Consider the following 19,494-nt stretch of genomic DNA (forward strand, 5'->3'; position numbering starts at 1 on the left):
CAAACTTAGATATGAAACTCAGGGACCTGTTCACATTGTAGAGCGACTTTTTCTTGTCGGTTGCCACCTCACATCTCATCTAGGACAGCATTGCCCTGCCTTTGACTTCAATCTCAATAGTTCCCGCATTTCAGTCTCCTCTCTTTACTTTTCCTAGTTTTGGTGGCCCAGCGTGCAGTCCTTTAAGATTTACTGTTTTCTATATGTGTTCCCACTGTTATGGATCATGTTGAAAAACCCATAGGTAGATTTCAATGCTAAGCCTTTGGAGTCTATGCACCATTCAAAACCACCTCACTCTGCTCCTTCCTATCCCTCCTGGCTTCTCTCCTGAGTTATTGCAGCAGCCTCCTTCTGCCTTTTCCAGACTTACCCCGTGTTATAGTCATCTCTGCTCTACAAAACAGAAGTGATCACTTTAAAACACATAGAAAATTCACACTACACTCAACTAGAAGCCAAGGAGTTTCTCCTTTGGGAGCCCCCATATGATCAACTCCTGTGCACATGCCATAGCCTGGACTTCCCTTGCTCCCCACAGGCATGCTGGAGCACAAGCCATTGCCCCCCACTCTCATGTCACAGCATTCTTTCTGGGAGGCCAGCTTCCTCCCATTCTCCTTCGTGTTTCAGCCCAGAGGACAGCTTATGGAGTCCTTTCCTGACTCCTTCCTTTCTGTCATCTATCATATACTACCCAGTCTGTGACATGTCCCTTATTTTCTTATGTATTCCCCCTACTGGAGTGCAGGTTTCCTGAGGTCAGGGGAGGGATCCTTGGCCACTTACTATCTGTTGAGTAAAAAAACAACAACAACAAACAAAACAAACAAATAAAAAAATACCTTTAAAGTCTTTTCCTGGGGTTACAGTATATTCAATATAAAAACACACACCCTTAAAACAAATTTATTTTAACAAAGGCAATGATTAGTCTCATCATACTAATAACATGCATGTAATAATAAACATATGATAATCTATTTTCCCCTTCCTCTGAAGTAGTAAATGTTTAGTTGAACTATTGACTTCTAGAAACCACTCTGTAGTTCCCAGACTCCTTTCTATTTTTGTGTGACCCATTTGACAAGGGCATTGAAAATAGTGTGTGTGTGTGTGTGTGTGTGTGTGTGTGTGTGTGTGTGCGCGCGCGCGCGCGCACTCACTTCTCTTTCCCACCCTCTGCTGACTGAAGATGACCCACTGTTATAGCACAGCCGGAAGGTGAAGAGCTCTGTTAATCTTTTATCAAGAAACATTGCTACTCTTGGTTGCTACACAAGAAAGAGAAATAAAATAACTACATCCCTCTTTTTTAATATAATGTTTAGAGCAGCTTTTCTTGCGTCTTGGAAAATGAACATTCTAATATTATAAAGGATGAAACTATAGTATGTATTTACAACCAAAGGATCTAAGTTCCTGACAATTAAGAACTTTAAAAAATGGAAACCTATCTATTAACTATTAACTATCACTTTGTGAGACTATCTACATATTATGTCATTTAATCTTCATAATAGCCTCCCAAGGTGACGTACTTTATGGGTAAAACCAACAGGACTTGAGAAGTTCACATTTTTGAAGATAATGTGGCAAATTCTGGAGTTCAGAGCTCAATTCTGTAAGCACAGCCTAAAGCTTTCTTCCTTTCTGCTCTTTCGATTAAAAGTATGCCCTCTGTCTGGACGATTCAGAATTTAAAGTAGAGCTGTTGGCTAACCCTTCTACAACACATCTCTTCTCTTTCTGCTTCAGATTGGAGTTCTGCAGAAGTAATGTGATTCAAAGCCCTGAGAGGTACATGGAATAACTATCAACTTGTGACTTAACCTGAAATTTGGCCATTGATTTCCAGAGTGAGATATTTAATCTGTCTGGACCTGGATGTGTTGGTCTGGTTGTCGCCATCAGCTAGCTCCAGTAATGGAGTCTGCTGAAATGAGCTACAGAAGCATTGGCATGAAGTGGACATGGGTAACTCCAGACAAAAACCCCATTTATTTGAGCAGTCTGGAGCCAAAAGCAAAACCTAAATCCAAAAAGCATATACACTGTCCAGGTTCACAAATTCCACAGATGTGGCTACAAAAGACATTGAAAATTCAACATCATTTCCCAGCTAGAAAAAAGAAGGTTTTGTTCAAGAGGTGTTATAAAAAGAGAACAAAAATTAAACTTGTAATCATCAGATCTTTCTATGCATATATGCATGTTATTCATTTGTGTGTATACACATGTAGAATAGATCATTCCTTGCCCACACGCAATCAGCAGTCACATGGGTTAAAATGGGCTCTAGCTGCTGATCAGTGGTGATACATTCAGCTGACTTCAGATCATTGAGACAACCAAGGTGCCAGAGACAATCATGTCCTGAATCTGAATGCTTTTCCTATTGGCAAGAACTCCTGAGAGTAGGAATAAAACACACATTACCTGACTCTTTAGACAGCTGCCAACATCTTGACTGGACATCAGATTAAGGCTTGTCACCTTAACATCAAGTTATGTATACAGAGAGGACTCTCAGGACTGGAGTGATGGTCAGTGGTTGTGTGAACTTACTTCTCTTCCAGAGAACCCATGCCACGTGGCTCACAGAAGCCTTTAACTCAGCTCCAGAGGATCCAATACTTTCTTCTGGCCTCTGCAATTCACACATGGCATACTTTCACACACACACACACACACACACACACACACACACACACACACACACTTTTAAGAAGAGAGAACACAGTACTTTTAAAGCTTTCCAGTTCATCATACTGCCTGCCCACTGCACCAAGACAAAATTTTCCTTCCAGGCCATCATTTCAAATAGTGGTTGCACTGAGTTTCTCTTCCCAACTTTTCACTTTCCCTTTCTCCTTTTATGCCTCCCCCAACTTCTAAAACATTCTCAAATTAAGTTTTTCTCCCCCTGTAAATCTCACTACACAAAAGAAGTATGTTGGGCACAAGCTAAGTACAGACTGCTGGAGAAGTGAGTGCCCATAACCTATCCCACACAGTCTATGTTTGGATACCTTGCTTCACCTTCCAAAACCACTTTTAGTTTTTATCTAAAACATTTGGAAAATCAAACTTACTGTTTCATCTCTAGCCAGTGCTGTTCCTATCATCCCATACTGGAACATTGGTAAAATTTATTCATGATTCATGTAGCACACAGCTGTCAGAAGGAATCTATAACAAATACCTCTTTTCTAATTTATGATGTGAACTATTGTATGTGTTACAAGTAATGAAAACCTGTTAGCAAGGGAAACCACAAAGATACCCTGAAGAGTAATAATGTGTGCAAAACACCCTAAAGACTTCATTTTCTCTTTGGGATTTTTATCTTGCTTTTTATAAGTATGAGTATAAAAATTATAAATCATTCCATATGTACTATTGGAAATATTGAAAAAATCAAAAAGGCATAGGAATGTAGAAAACAGATTAAAATATTTAAAGAACATTTTTGAGAGAAGATGTGTCTAAAAATACATCTTCATCTTTCAGTCTCAGCATATAAATTACAAAATTTTTCTCTAAGGTATTTAATTTGGTGGTATTTGGTTGTAGGTTTTAGGTATGCTGTAGCTGTTATTTGTCTGAATGTGTTTAAAAAAATTAGGGTATGTTAGCATGACTATATTGAGGTTGAATAGAAGGGCAAAATATGGCATGGTCATCTACATATAAATTTGTATGTTAGCGTTTTATGGTATCTCTTACAGTGTGCTAAATCCACCTTTAAGATTATGTCTAGAGTTCATTAGTGCTCAGACCCACAAAAAGACAGAAGAGCAAAGAGAGGTGGTTCTCTTTCACTTAATCACACAAGGAAGTCCGAGGCAAGGAGCCCTAAAATTCAAACCCACCTTACATATATTAAGTTCCATTGTGTTAATTTACTGAGTTAAGCCTACTACACATATCTGGGTACTCAGTGACTATAAGCATGACAGCTTGGATGGAAAGGTATCCTGGCAGCTGGGAGCAAAGGAATACCACAAAGTCACACTGTACAACAAACCTCACACAAGAGATTTACTGGAAGGGAAAAAACAGGAGCGTGGCTGCTTCTGCTTGGGTGAGAAACAACAGAGAACTGAGCACAAGACAGGGTTTATATAGTTTTTCCTTGAGGGGGGTGGCTTTACAGGGTGGGGATTGGTAGAATTTCAAGACAGGAACTTAGGCTTTTTACTCTGTAGGGTAGAGGCGGGGTCTAGCTGTTAGGGCAGTTAGAGTCTATGGGTGGAACCTGGCAGTTGGAGGTCTTCAGGGGAGGAGCCTGAACACTAGTGTGCCTCCACGGGCTTACAGTGACTACCCCCAGTGACACAAATACACCCACCACCACCACCACCACCACCATTACCACCTATTACCCGCTTCCATGAAGTCTTTGAGAAAGTCTAGCTCGTTGGTATTTATCATGTGGATGAGGAAGGAATGAAAAACAGTATCAGATGTAAATATCCTCTTGAATCCAAGTGTTCTCCATGTCTTAAAATCTACAGATTTCTTCAGGCCAAAAAACTGGCACTCAGCCAGCTAATCAAGCCATATACCTATCTTGTAAGTCCTGTGCTCCAAAGCTTGTTCTTGGCCAAAGAAATGAGTGGTTTCTCAGCACCCTTCATCACACAAGTTATTGAAACTTGATGTAAAAGATTTACCTCTTCATCTATAAGCAAACTCAGTTGAATGACTCTGTTACAAGACCAAATCTGTACCTAGCTATATTGTATATAAAAACACTCTTTTCAATTATTTTAGGCAGACACTTTGCTTCATTCCAAGAGTTGAAACTTGGGTCCAGATTTAAGTAGAGCCCGGCAAGACATGATGAGCATGACCTCAGCGAACATCTGCAATTTGCATAGGAACTATTTATTGTGAATCATTTGACAAAATGATGGTGTTTGTTCTGTGGCCAGAGCTCTCATGATTCAGCACCTGTATTGGAAGAAGAGGTCAATTTTTGACTGCAGACAGCATGGTCTTAAACCAATGGACATAGACATACAAAGTCCTAGTGACGGGGTAAACGAAGCTTTGTTTCTTTATAGAACTCATGACAACAAAATTTCCAGACTTTTAACCAGCTGCAGTAGCCAGAAAAATGTGTTCTTAGCAAAGGAAATTTGAAAACCTTAGGACATTCCCAAAGATATGCATAAACATGGGATTTTTCCTTAGCTTCCTTAATGTGTCTCCAGAAGATGAAAACCAGGAGCTGGCTTCACTCAGAGAAAAGGTTTCTGTTTTGTTTTGTTTCTCAGTTGCTGAGAATTCTTTTGTGCCCTTTCTTTAGATTATGAAAGAGAAGTTCAGCTGTCTGCACTTGGTGATACTGGCTGATGAAGGCACAGCTTCACCTTTTTTTTTTTTTTTCTTGTTCCTGGTTACAATCAAGCCTAACTTCACCTCATTCTTTTAGACCTAGCCTTCCTTGCCCAAAGCATGTTCTCAATGGCACTCAAGAAAGAATTTTTTGCTTCCAACACATCCAAGATACTTTTTTAAACTCTGTACATTAATAGTTGAAAGGTTTTTTTTTGTTTGTTTGTTAAAAAGGCACATACCATTAAATATGTCTTCACGGTGGGAAACTGTAAAAGGCATATATGCAGGTTCTTGGCTTTGTTCTGTAGATTTTTTTCTCCAAACTGAAACATTCTTTTTTAGAGGAGGAGTAGGCTCCCAAGACTTCAGAAGTAAAGGAAACACACATTCAAGTCTCAGGGAGTGATGAAGTTCACAAGGCTCAGGAAAGCCCTGAAAGTCACAGGGTTTACAAGGCCCCCCTCAGGACTAAACAGTGACCATGCTGGGAAGAGGAGATTCTGGTGGGGTTGCCTGTCAGTTAGTCAGGGAGCTCTATGAATGCTGGTTTTGTGAGCCATCATTCAGGCTGGGGTGAGCTCTTTGGTGACACAGCTGCCATTGGTCACTCAGGTTCCTGTGGGCAGCCTCTTAACCATCCTCCTCAAAGTACTCCTCACCTATGCTTTCTAATGCAACCACAATAAATTCAGTAACTTACTCAATTAGACTTGAATGGGATCATTTCTTTGGTCTGATGCCAGTACCATATCTGGGGTGAACAAACATTTGTTCACATCTACCCACAAAAAGTCAGAAAATAGCTTCCTCTTTCCATAATAAAGAACCTTACAATATGCAATCTGAGCCTTTACTATTTCTTCTTATTTCTCTTTTCAGTATTTTCTAATTTAATTTAGGCACAAATAATGATACTCACAATATGGACTTCATTTAATTCCTATAAACAGAAACCTATCATAGGAATTATAACACCTTATTGTAATGATAACAGTCATACAAATTATAAACCAGCTTCCCTGGAAGTACCACAATAGTTTAGAGTGAACCATGATTATAAAAACAATTTTAAAAAATTAAAAATTTTTTTTAGTGAAACAAGTAAAATATCTAAAGGGAAAAATATATAATTGAATGTGGCTGAGAGAACCCTAATTAAGAACCTCTGGGCTAAAACAGACCCCTAATGCTTCCATTGTTTGATATTTTAGAGGAAACCAGGCTTAAAATTTCATTTTAACTCAATTTCCCTCCATATTCAAGAGCATGGGCCTCACTCTCAGTAAGTTATGGGGAAAACAATAATTCTTTGATTTCAACCTGGTTTCCACTTATAGGAAATGCTTCTGTCTCCATAATTGAACCACTCTGTAAATTGATTCTTCCCAAAACACTTCTGTGCACTAATGATTGATCATCATTATGAAGACTACATGGTTTGCAAATTCATAAAGATCGCTGAATTACTGAAAGCATGAATTTATGCACAATGTATATTTAGCTTAGCAAGCCTTGTGACTGAATACCCCTTGCATTTTCGGTGCTCCGTGTAGCCTCCAGTAACAACAAGCATGTTTATGTCAACACACTTGTACATGTGTAGATCATTAAACAGCACCTGCCACAAAACACTCTTGAGCTTAAGTGAAATTTGCTCTGATATTTCCCAATGAATTTTAATCTATTGCATTGTCATAAGGCTCTATGTTTATTTCATCAACCAATAAAAAGCTATAACCTACGGATCAGGAAACAGCAATCTAGTCCCCAAATACTGTAGCATTTTCTTCCCCCACAAGATTAAGAGAATCTCTAATTCAAATGTATTTCTAGATTTTTATCTTTTGAAGATGAGTTCACTAATTTTATTTTTTGAAGAATAATCAATATATATATATATATATTTAAAAATTATTTTAAATGATAAAACTATAACAAAAAAGAAAATATAACATTCTCAACAGGAACATTGGCTATGCAGGGCATGGTATTTTTACATATTCAACCTCAATGAAGTACTTGTTATCATTTGTTTCTGGTCTTTGCAATCACTATACAGTGCACAGAGGTGCAGCAAGCATGAAATCTCTGGGCACAGTCACTCTCCATGGAAGGAAAGAACAACTTATTAAAAACTGCAGAGGCCCCTCCCATAGTAGAGGACAGCAGCCGTGGCAGAAGCTTGTTAGCTCTCTATGAGTATGTAGTAGGGGGCGGCTGTGCAGAAGCTGGAACGCCAGGTGGTCAGCTCGGGACTTCTTCAGACAGATGAGGGGCTGACAGCTGGAGTGAGCGGCGTTCAGCCAGCTGTTAAGGGCTTCCGAGAAACGCTTTAGGTTTCTGCCTCTTGGCAAAATCTAGCTCAGGTGAGAGTTCACCCTATCAACAGCCAGCTCCGAGGGGGCGGGGAGGGGGGGTGGCCAGTCGCTGCCTTCAGCACTGTCATGTCTTGGGCTGGCTTTATGACCTAACATGCAGGTTGCATGTTTTCATTTTATGCTTGAGAAAAATGAGGCTCAAACCTTATCTCAGGTTCCTCTAACGCAGACACCTCACATGCTTGTCTCCTTATCTGCTCTGGTTCTTACCTCTCTTCATACACTAGGTGTATGGGAATTCACAAAAATAGATCTTCACATTACCCACTAAAAAAACAATATGATTCCTCATGTGTTTGAGTTTTTTGTTAAAAATTCTATTAGCCACATTGATTAAATAAACATAAAGGATATACATTTCTACCAAGACTTTAAAAATCTTCAAACTAGGCCTCCTGATGCAAGGACCATATACATGATCTAGAAGCATAGAGACAAATGGATATGCAGGTCAATTCAAGTTTTCAGAAACTTCGGGCTCTGGCACCTAGTGGAAGGAGTGGCATTTGACCCTAGCTTTAAAAAACCCACAGGGGCATTTCAAAAGGAGGGACAAAGCTTGCTCAGGTTGAAAGAGGGGTTGGAGAAGAAGCAGAGAACCAGAATTGTCCCGAGTGGGGGCCTTGGTAGATAGCTCATACCAGTGAGCAAACAGAAAGAAAACTCTGGAGAATGAATTTGGAATTTAAGGATCAACTTCATGCCTGGTGAGATCAGATGCAATTCATATCTATTCAAATCAGGCCAAATTCACACCAGATTCTCTGTGGTCTTTTTGTCTTTTTAAATGTTTCCCCCCCTTATGAATGAGTAGATTTTTTACTGAATCTTCAGTTAGTCCAAAGAAAACCAACCAACCAACAAACAAACCACGATCAAACAAATACACACATTCAAATGTTTAAACTTAAATGATTATACCAGGTAACTACAAAGCATGGACGCATAAGTAAATATATGATGATGTATGTATATATGTAGATATGCTGATGAGTTTATATCATGTTAAGATGTTCAGATTTATTCCACCCATTTTTTTTTTTACAGAGCTACAGCATAGGCTTATGGTTTGATAGTAGCAGACAAACATCATCTAAAGGATACACTCATTTACTACTTGAAGGATCTTCTAATTAGATATTGTAAGGCAAATTAGAAGGCAAACAGCCTTTTACTCAAAATAAGTGTGTGAGTTAACTCTTCAGAAAGCATGCCACCGTTCAGGCTATCATGCTTCCTGTCTGAACAGAGAACAAGTTAAATGCCCCCCTTCCTTTCTCTCTCGCCCTCAAGTTTGCTCCGCACCCCAACCAGTCTGTTGTCATAAATTAGAATGTAGATTAAATATTTATAAAGCCCAATTATTCTTAAACCTTTTCAATTGACCAGTATAAAATTATCCCTGACTATCATGCCTTCTCGTGAGTATATTCCAATACACACACGTTTTGGTTTGCCAGCCATAACTTCATGCCACTCCTTGATGAAAATATAAACAAACAACAACACAATTATGGATGCAACTAGCAATCTACTTTAATTTATAAAGTAAATGCCCAGGTACAAGCATATGAACCCAAGCATTACTTCTCAGTGAGGTCAAACACCACTTCCATATGCCTTACACTGAACACTTAAAATGAAAATAAATGCCAAGAGAAGCCTGTAATTATGTGTAACACCACTTTTCCTTATTTTAGCAAATCAAATAACTATAGGGGATTCCCGGACACAGAAAAGATTCAGAGCGTGGTTTGTTCATGGGGTTCTCTGTTCTTTCTGCCCGAGTCTATTCCACTGTCTTCTTAGCTTTGCTGCCCTCCTCTGGAATTCTCGTATCACCTGGTTCTCTTTTCCAAATGATGGGAACTTCATACTTGACTTCCGGTTTTCATCCAACTTTATATCGAAGATTGAAGGAAACTCTAATGATTATCGCCTGTCCTTGTGCTCTATTCCATGACGACTTGTGTGAGCTATTTTATATGACATTGATCCCTGATGAACACTCCACAAAGCTGTTTTTAAGAGTATTCCTGTAAAAACAGAACTTGACTTTTTAATCCTGCTGCTAAGGCATATCCTCCCTTCTCACATTTTACCTAATAATCATCTTCTATTCTCTTAGTTACTACTTTGCTTTTTAATTATATTATAGATATTGATCAATATATTGAATATGATCAATAGCTGCAAAAATTTTGACATTCTGTTAATATGGATTTTATATTTATCCTGGCATATTCTTTATGGTATATTCAAATCTATACCTTATACAATAAGATAATGCATCTATGGCACTTAGATCAGGGATAAAAGAAATGTTGGCTTCATGTTCCAGGTAAAAAAAAAATTATGACATAGAAACATTATTACCCAATGAATTCTCTGGGTATATTATTTTACCTGATGCTCTATCCTCTTCAGTGTAGCTATTAAGTCTTTTACAACCCTTACAACAGTTCTTCTCAACAATTAATACACACACAAAATACTTGAGAAGCATGATACGAGAGAATTTTTATCTAAGGAAACCTCACATTCTTCAGTTCACACAAGCTCCCAAGTATGGCTACCCTGCTGCTCCAAAGAGAAAACCACTTTGGGTAGTTGGCTCAGAGTAGCTCTGTTTGACAGAGCACAGTAAGGGTTATATGTGCAACAGAATGTTTTAATGGCTACATTCCCAAGAAGCAAAAAGAAATACCAGAACTGGCTTCAATATTATATTAATCCAATATTTATCTGACTACATATTTAATTACACAGTTACTGTAGCATATCAAGGAACACAATTTATTATTCAAATGTGTCCCAAATATTTTTCAACATAAAATTAATATTAAAAGTTGCTGAGGTATCTTTGATTATTCTTCTTTACAATTGAAAAGTTTTACATATAGTGGACAAATTTTACACATACAGCACACCTCTACCAGTTTCTAGTAGTGAGAATGGAGAGATGGCTCAGTGTTAAGAGTGCCGGCTGCTCTTGTAGAGGGCCCAGGTTCAGTTTCCAGCATTTACATGGCTGCTCGCAAATGGCTGTAACTCCATTTTCCGAGGATCTAAGCTGCTTCTGGCTTCCACGAGCACTGCACATATGTGGTACACAGACATACATGCAGGTACCCATGCACATAAAAAATAAATAGAAAAAAAGTACACTACAAGTACTTAGTAACCCTGGTTAGCTAACAGTTATCAAAACAAAATGCCAGGTATATAATGCTAAAATAAAACTGCCTATTACTAATTTCAGCAACACTATCTGAAAAAATGTCTAAGTCTCAGCCAGGTATAGTAACTCATGCATGTGCTCTCAGCACTTAGAAAGCTGAGGCAGGGGGATTGCCACAAGTTTGAGGCCAGTTTAGGCTATGGTGTGAAACCTTATCTCGAAACAACAAAAAAGAAGTGTCATTTCAAGCTTCTGTATTAATATAAGGAGAGGTGCTCTTCTGCATGGACTCACTGATGCTTGCCAGCATACCTACAAAGCATGAATGTGCCAGTTACTCTTTGTCAACTTCACACAAACTGGTGTCATCTGGGAGTAGGGAACATTGGTTAAGGAGCAGCCTCCATTAGATTAGTCTTTGGGAATGTCTATGGGGCATTTTCTTCATGATTATTGATATTATTGACATGGTTCTTGCTCTCTCTAGACAGGTGGTCCTAAGTTGTATTTGAAAGCCAGATGAGCAAGCCATAGGAAACAAGCCAGCAAGCAGTGATCCATGGACTCTGCTTCAGTTTCAGCCTCCAGGCTGCTACACTGAATTCCTGCTCTGACTTCCCTCATTGGTGGATTGTGACCTAGGTGCTGTTAGAGGAAATAAACCCTTTCTCTTCAAAGTTTTTGTTTTTGTTTTGGTCATGATGTTCATGACATCAAGAGAGAAGCAAACTAGGATGAAAAACCCAAAGCTTCCTTCTCCTGACAAATGCTATGAAATCTCTCATAGGCCCTGGAACCTGGTATCCTTAGGAGAACATAATTGTCCCTTTCCCATCTCTGGTGTTGACAGGAACCCCAGTACCCCTTTCTCGGGGAGCTCTGATTCTCCTGATCTTCCAAGTTTGATTAAGGATTGTCTAACAATTCCCAGCAGCTCCATGGTTAATAAAGAAGGAATGGGTCTTCTGATGACACTTCCATCCCAATGTCATCCTGTCTACAAATGGTTGGCATTGGAAGAGTGACCAAGTGTTGAATGGAAGCAAGAGATTGAGGAAAAGAAAAATTACAAATAACACTTACAAGTAAAAGTCGTCTTCCTAAAATTATATCTTAAAAAACAGGAAGAGTTGAGGTAGACGCCCATTTTTTTAACTTTCATATTTTCATAATATGTATCATCCAAGTCACAATATATCAAACATATGTCTGTAGCTGAAGTTTTCAAGTGTTTACCCAGTTCCTACAAGCCACTCAGACCCAAGTAAACACACAGAGACTTACATTACTTATAAACTGTATGGCCATGGCAGGCTTCTTGCTATCTAGTTCTTATATTTTAAATTAACCCATTTCTATTCATCTATACGTTGTCATGTGGCTTGTGGCTTAACAGTACTTTACTCTTGCTTCTCATGGCAGCAGCTGGCAGCATCTCCTGACTCAGCCTTCCACTTCCCAGAATTCTCCTCTCTCCTTATCCTGCCTACACTATACTTCCTGCCTGGCTACTGGCCAATCAGCGTTTTATTTATCAATCAATCAATCAGAGCAACACATTCACAGCATCCCCGACATATGTCTAAGATTACACATACACAAATATACAGGCCATGCACACACAGTGATGTATGGAAGGGTGTGAGAGCTTGCCTGGCAAATGTTGTCAAATGGTAATTCTGCATGGTCAGAGTTGACATTTTAATTTTACAAGTGTATGCTTGTTCCTATATTAATTCTTATTAATTCTTTGACATAGTTTTTATCCTATCCAGTCCTTCTTACCTCAAGATCTTCCAAGATTCCCTGCTCCCATTCTCTATCCACCCCACCCAACTTTGTGTCCTGTTTTTGTTTTCTTTTAAGTCTTCAGGACCAATTTGTGCCTCCAAAAAATTATGCAAGTATGTTCAACTTGCTAGGAACTACACTCTTAGAGAAAAGTGTGTCTGCTTTCCTCAGAAGCTAACAGTTGCCAGACACTCCATAGCTAGGAGTAGAAGGAACAGAGAAACCTTTTCCATGCTGGGATTTGATCTTTCTTAGACTTGCATAGGTTTTAGGCATGGTGTTAAAATTCCTGATTGCATAAGTGTAGCTGCCCTGCTATGACCAGAAGATACTGTTTCCTTGTAATTATCCACCATCTCTGTCTCTTATACTCTTTCTATTCCCCACTTCTGCAACAATCCTTGGGAGAGGGATATGTGATGCATATGTCCCCTTTAGGGCTAAGAATACTGCAGTCTCTTATTCTCTGCATTATGACCAGTTGTGTGGTTTTTTTTTATTAATCACTATCTATTACAAATAGATGTGTCTCAAATGAGGGTTGACAGATACATTGACCTATGTGTATAATAAGTCATTAGGAGTTGGTTTAAACACTATGATCACTTAGCAGCAGGATAGTAGTAGGTTCTCCCCTAGGGCCTAAGACTCAGCTAGCTATAGATTCTTGGATTGATAACATTATGAGGTATGGGTTTTATTCTGTGAAGCAAGTTTTAAATCCAATCATAAAGTGGTTTGTCATTCCCATGTTGTTCATGGCACTAATGTATCAGTGAGCATTTCTTACAGGGCAGTCATTATTTAGCACACAGCATTCATAGCTAGGTATTACTAATTATTAATATTTTATTAATATATACTATCTTAGTAAAGCTTTCTATTGCTGTGAAGAGACACCATAACCATGAAAACTTTTATTAAGGAAAACATTTAAATGGCACTGGCTTGCAGTTCAAAGGTTTAGTCCATTATTGTTATGGCAGGAAGTATGGTGGTATTCAGGCAGACATGGTGCTGGAGAGTTGGTAAGAATTCTACATCTGGATCCACAGGCAACAGGAAGAGATTGACCCACTGGGCCTAGCTTGAGCATCTGAGATCTTAGAGCCCACCCCTAGTGACACACCTCCTCCAACAAAGCCCCCCATACTCCAGCAAGGTCACAGGTCCTAATAATGTCACTCCTTATGGCCCTATGGGGGCTGTTTTTATTCAAACCACATATACTGTGCTTATTCTGTTTATCACTGAGTAAAAAGTGTTACATTTTCATAAGCAGGAAAATACATTTGCATCTGTACATGTTTGTTTTTATGTTGTTCATCCTTTCCAAACCTATCCATTTCAACCCAAGAACACCCATCAACTCATTTGTGTACCACCTCTCTTTTAATTCATGTTTTACTTTTATTCTACCGCCCTTTGTTGAGGCCACCAACTTGGGAGATTTCCGTTCCTCAGCACCACTGACGGGTGATTAAGTTTATCTCCCCAGGATGTTCACACTTAGAACTTACAGCAGATATGAATGTTATCAACATCATGGTCCACATGGTCTCCAACTCCCATTGCTCCTACTAGTACATGTTAAGTACTCACTTGTTTCCCACCATCTGGTCTGTTAAAAACCACTTCATGTTTCAATATTATGTTCAGAGTGTTATTCTACTCCATCTTTCCACTGTTTTCTTTTGTGTAGGCAGTCACTATTACATTTCATCTGTGTAGCACAGACTTCTAGACATTTTCTCATGACTGCAAGTGACAAGGCTCTTTGTGCCAGAACTGACTCCAGCTAGCCTTCTGTACATGCCATGAGTATTTATACCAGAGAATCTTCTCGTGTATGTAAGTCAGTGTTAATTTGTTAACATAATTTTAAACATTTTAATTTCAAACATAATTTGGGACAGTTTATAGTAAACAGTGAAATAAAAGTAAAGAGAAGTCATCTGACAAAAAAAGTAGAGAATTCAATAGTGCCTGAGCACCTGAAGTACAGACATCATGCTGGTCAGAACCTATACATTAGCCCCATGGTGATGCCAAGAGTCCTCCTTAGTGACAGATAATGTGCAGCAGCTAGAACTAAAAGTCAAATTTAACAACAACAACAAAAACTGGGATCAGTTGTGCTTGAAATAACTCCAATACTTACTAAGACCCACAAACCCTGATTTCTCACCTAAAACGTGGATGGAGCTAACATTCATTATGTGCCATACACAGTGGAGCTAATGCCAAAATATGTGGTTTATTCAACTTCATTATTTATCAAAATTTGACTCACCAGTTGCATTTGAGAATGCTCTAAACCTTGGAGATTCATCTACAATCAAAAAGCCCCCACTTGCACAAAGCTGCCCTTTCAGTAAAGGGGAATAAAAAAGCATTAAAAAATTATCTGAAGTAGTGATAAGTGTTATGGGAAGAGCCTTCAGTAATGAGGAATGGCTGGCAGCTACTATCCACCAATCTATCAAAGAAGTCACTTTAGAAGGCAGTGTTGAACAGAAAACTGAAGGAAAACCATGGAGCAGGACAGATGTGTGGGAAACAGGTATAAAGAGGCTCATCACCTGACTCATCTTGCTGTATGGTTCAGCTGAATCTGGACATCACTTAAACCAAGATTTAACATTCCAACATTTAAAGGTTATTTTCCTAACTGCCCACTCCAGGCCATATATTTTATGACGGGAGGAATCTCCAGTGTTGACAGATCTGAAGTATTTCATACTGCCAACAGTGCCTTAAATCAATTGATACAATATGTCAGTTGCTCACTGGTCTGACAGATGATGTGGTAAAAAGTGGCATCAAGAAGAGCAGAGCGTTAGCAGGAGGAGTCTCTGTGGGAAGATGCTCATGAGGCACTTAACGTGCAGAAATCACCAGGAAGTGGCAGGACCATTTGCTCTTTCTAGTTTTCTGAATCAAGCATCTGGTGTTTACCAGGCATGGTGTGTTCCTGAGTTATTTCAGCGTTGTGGATCTGCTGATGAGTTCGTTCACTCTTGGGGAAGGAGACAAAATTCAATGTTGCAATTCCTAGGAGAAAGCACTAAGTTTCATCCTTTTTCAGACATTTGCCATGAGCCAAGCAACACTGTGTTCTTTCAAAGCTGCCAGGAAAAAATGAAATGCAGAGTGAATGGTGACTGACATGTTGATCATTTCTCTTATATATGATTCTGCTTTTTCTTATTTGATCCTTATAATAAGCAATTTTCATTTTGCTTAGTTTCATTTAACAATATCCATGTTGGATATTCTTGGTTGTTAACTACATCTGGAACTAAAACCCCAAAATGAAGTGCGCACATTTTTTGCTTAATATGAAGTAGGAAGAGGCACTTATAATCTGGATTTTTGAGTTAGGAAGACACATGCCTTTAATCCAGATCTTCAGGCAGGAAGACACACCTTTAATCTGGGTCACCCCTTCTGCCTGAGGCCTATATAAGGACATGGAAGAAGGAGGCTTTTGTTTTGTGCCTGCCTGCTTGTTCTCACCTTGCTAGCAAGTGCATTCCTTCACTGGCATTAGAGCCCCCTTCCCACTTCTTTGAGATGCTGGCATCTACTGAAGATCAGCTGAGACATCCATCCTTGTGGATTGTGCAAGTTCTGGATTCTTGGCCTTTCTATTCATAGTCAGCTATCGTTGGATTCTGAGGAACATATCCTGTAAATAATTCCAATGAATCACATTATGAGTTTGAAGCCAAACTGGACTATACAGAGACATCTTGTCTAAAACATTTTTGATTTCAATAAGATCACTACAATAGTAAAAGTAAAATGTTAAGGAGGAGAGACCAGAAGGAAAGGTATGTGAAATCACAAAGGAAACTCAACCCACACAGCCAATAAAAAGATCTTTTCAAACTGGGTGCCAGTGAGTCAAATACTCTGAATACGTTGACTAGGCCAGAGTTGAGAATTAACTCTTGGTTTGGATTCCCAGCACCTATATAAACAGAGATGGTATCATTCTCCTGGTTCAGTAAGGATCTCTGGCACTTGCTGACCAGCCAGCCTAGCCTATCTATCAAGATCCAGATCAACAGGGGACCCAGGATGGAAAAATGAGGTGAAAAGAAGTTGTGGAAGACATCCCATGTCAGCCTCTAGCCTGCACACATGCCCCCTCACAAGTCCCTATCATCATATCAGCATCACCATAATCCTCATCCTCATCCTCATCATCATCTAATAAAACAGGGATATTCTTCTAGGATTCACATTTTGAGGGAGCACAGAACCAAACTAATTTAAAAAAAGAAGAACTTTTAGGCATTGTTTTTGATGTTCTTTGCTTTAATGAGAGAAGTTATACCATGTTTGCTTAGAGGGATAATGTAGTGGAAATGAAAAGAATAATTATCAAAAAGGCAATATTTTGAGCAGGACAGGGAACATGAGGCTTGGTCCTTGGCAGGAACATCCGGCACCTATACAAGCATGAAGAGGCAATATAAATGCTCTTCATGGGCAAAATAAATGCTCATCTTTCTGTGGAAACTCTGTTTGAAATCTGCCCTTTGCTATGTATGGAATTCCTCCTTTCATTGTCTCCTCCTGTTGAAATCCATCCTTTATGTATCTATGGTTTTCCCATAAAATTGCCCATCATTTTCTCAGTCTGGAGAAATCCTTTAAACCACTAAAACTTGCAGAAATCTTATGTATAAGTTATTAAATGCAACTTCAAATTTCCTTAATTATATTATTTGGGTTCACAAATCCCTTCCTTAGTGAAGTATAAACTAAATGAATAAATTTAATACCCATCCTATGTTTTAATTGCTATCTCAATATATACCTGAACATAGTGTGTAATGTTCAAACATGAATAAAAAGGCTGGCTTACTTAAAGTTCATGTGTCAGTGTGCTCAGGTGAACAGGAAAAATTTAAAACCTGACAGTCTGACAAGTTATTTGAAATTCAGACTAAATGATTTTCTTTAGACACATGAACATCTTATTTGCCAGTCTACACATGTGAATGAATGCATTAGAGACTTAGAATAGTTTCCCACGAATAATCAGAAATTGCATCTTCTGAAGTGGAAAGCACAAGTTCAAAAACTTCACATTTGTAATAGTTTGTCCATTTTAGAGAAAGACTGCTGATCCCTTGATGATCTCTAAAGGGGATTTAAATTGTCTGAGTGTTGCTGTGCTGATATAGAATGCTATCCTTGTGGATGTCAGCCAAGTGCAGCACACAGAGTTTATACATAAAAGTACTAAAGATAAATATGCAATAGAATAAGACACTGCCTATCAAAGCCCCCTTTTCCTTACTTTCACAACAAAATTATAATCCAAAGCACTAAATTATTACAGAGGTCAATCCCAATTCACTCTTCTTGAGGCCAACAATACCTGTACTGCATAATCAGTAAATTCCTCTAAAAAGAGAAGATACTGTGCAAGACTCTTCTCATTTACTATGCAGCCAACAGACTTCAGGAGTAAGTGATACACTCTTCAAACACACTTTCTATTGGGTGCACAGGTTGGGGGGGGCACCATTTGAAGGACATGAGAACTGCCATATATAGGCTTGGAGACCAGCACTGTTCATACATCATTGCATACATTCATCTTCCAAAAGAACAGTAAGATTCCAAGAAAAGGGTGAAACCACGAGTTCTGTAGAATAGATGTGTCTACACATCCCTGAGAACTCAGGAAGCAAGCAGCTCTAGAAAGATAGTCACTGTTCATCTTCCACCTGACAGTAGATGCCTACCTTTAGTGACACAAAGCTTATAAAATCCAAAGAAAATGAAAATGTAAGTTTAAAATTCAATCAGGAGAAAATGACAAAGAAGTTATAAGAATGTCCTACTACACCTCCCCCACCAAAATTGTACAAATGACACATGTCCCTAATCATTATTAGGAAAGTACAGTATTCACACTACACAACAATTAGTATCACTAAAGCAAACACTGATTATGCCAAATTCTGGGAAAGTTGTCTTGAAAAGAAGAGAAACTTTCCTTTTTGGAGAGCAAGCAAAATGGCATAATCACTTTGAAACAAATTGATGTTAGGATATATAGATATAGATATAAAGCTAAATATATGTTATCATATAAGTCAAGTACTCCTATTCAAGGTATACCCAAAAGAATTAAAAACATGTTTTTGCACTGTTGTGTGACACTATTCCTGGGGAGACATGAAGAAACTTTTCCTCACCCTAGATGGGAAACTGCCAACACTGAAGTAAGGATACTACCACACTCCAACTTCATGAGCCAAGGAGTTTTATAGGGATTAGTTACAGGAATATAGGTGAGAAGCCACTTACAGGAGCAGAAGGATTCAAAGACATCTGAATCACCAATGCCTACCCCAATATGGGTGGCAATGCATGAAAGCTAGAAACCTGGAACCCAGTGCACAGCCTGCAGGCAGCTCAACAGGTTAGAGTGTCCTTTCCAGGTGGGTCAGTTGCGCTCAGTCTCTTTTCAGGCAGTTCAGCTGGTCTCTGCTTCTTCAGGGCAGTTGATCTAGTTTTTTTCAGGCTTCTTGGCTGGCCTGAGCCTCTTCTAGGCAGCTCATCTCATCTGAGAGTGTCTCTCAGCAGTTGGTACAGCTTATATGTGCTTGGGGAGTGGGGAGCCTAGTGAATTTGATTAGTTTCAGGGACTTCTTGAAGCTATTGTGTTGACTGTATCAAGTTTCCTTGCAGGATGAACTGTTTTATTTCCCTTAGAACATGCTGTTATTTTAGCTCCTTTTTAATATCCTGTGTCTTAATGGTCTT

At 38.9% G+C, this 19,494-nt stretch overlaps 1 pseudogene; it reads left to right on the forward strand.

The window, feature by feature from the left end:
- The window catches only part of LOC102907053 (lysophospholipase-like protein 1 pseudogene), a 48,317-nt pseudogene extending 32,450 nt beyond the window's left edge, over window positions 1-15,867 (forward strand).
- The last annotated feature ends 3,627 nt before the right edge of the window (window positions 15,868-19,494 follow it).

Source organism: Peromyscus maniculatus, chromosome 2, assembly GCF_049852395.1.
Source record: "Peromyscus maniculatus bairdii isolate BWxNUB_F1_BW_parent chromosome 2, HU_Pman_BW_mat_3.1, whole genome shotgun sequence".
NCBI classification, from domain to species: Eukaryota; Metazoa; Chordata; class Mammalia; order Rodentia; family Cricetidae; genus Peromyscus; species Peromyscus maniculatus.